Source organism: Micropterus dolomieu, unplaced genomic scaffold, assembly GCF_021292245.1.
Source record: "Micropterus dolomieu isolate WLL.071019.BEF.003 ecotype Adirondacks unplaced genomic scaffold, ASM2129224v1 scaffold_127, whole genome shotgun sequence".
NCBI lineage: Eukaryota > Metazoa > Chordata > Actinopteri > Centrarchiformes > Centrarchidae > Micropterus > Micropterus dolomieu.
Window position 1 is genome coordinate 4,243 of NW_025744121.1, and position 917 is coordinate 5,159.

The following is a 917-nucleotide window of genomic DNA, read 5'->3' on the forward strand; positions in this document are numbered from 1 at the left end:
TGTTTTTATCTGCTTCTGGTTGTTAGACTGGTTCAGAAGCAGCTCTCCATGATGACTGTTGGAGCCTTTAGATCTTTTTTACAGCAGACATGTTTAATTGTCAGGACTCTGAAACTGAAGCAGCTAAATGGAATCCAGCCATAATTATTTTTTTATTTAAATCTGTGTTTTTCCTGCTGTACCGTGTCAAAATGTCTTCTGTGGAAAAACCTGTTATGTGGGTTTTGTTCAGGTTAGTATTGAATCTGGATATTTTCCCCTTCAGGCCAGTAGGGGCTGATTAATGTTATTGTGCAGATCCTGACTGTGACATAATATAATGCACCTGTGAGTTGTTTCTAGATCGAGGAAAGTTTCATCAACTGCAACAAGTCAACCTTCAAGTTCTCTGCATCTCGTACTGCTGCAGGTTAGTTTCTGTCTGCTGAAGCTATCAAATATCAACAAGCCAGTAGGACCGTTTGCTGAAAATAGTCCATAACTAATGCACAATTTCCTCCTAAGTCCGTGTGTGAAGTATAATTCATCTGCAGTTGTTCACATTGTATGATGAAAAGAGCCAGTTTAGGGGGTATTTCCTAATTTCATTGTCCTACTTGCGCTAATGCAAATGTTTATTGAACAGAGTTAATTTTTCCAGAGCCGTTGCTGCCTAAACGATGTTAGCTCTATGCTGTGTTATTGTCGCATTGAATGAAGACGTGCAATGCAATTTAGCTCACCAAAGCGTTGGCTTGTTCCATCATACAATGCGAACAACTGCAGATGAATTATACGTAACTACAGTGAGCAGCTGTTTTAGGAAATTACTGAGCTTTTAAACATAAAACTATATCGGTCAGACGTTTCTAAAGATTTACCTCTTCAGTAGGAACCAATGGGATCAGAGCTGAGAGCCACAGACAGGAAGTCAGAAA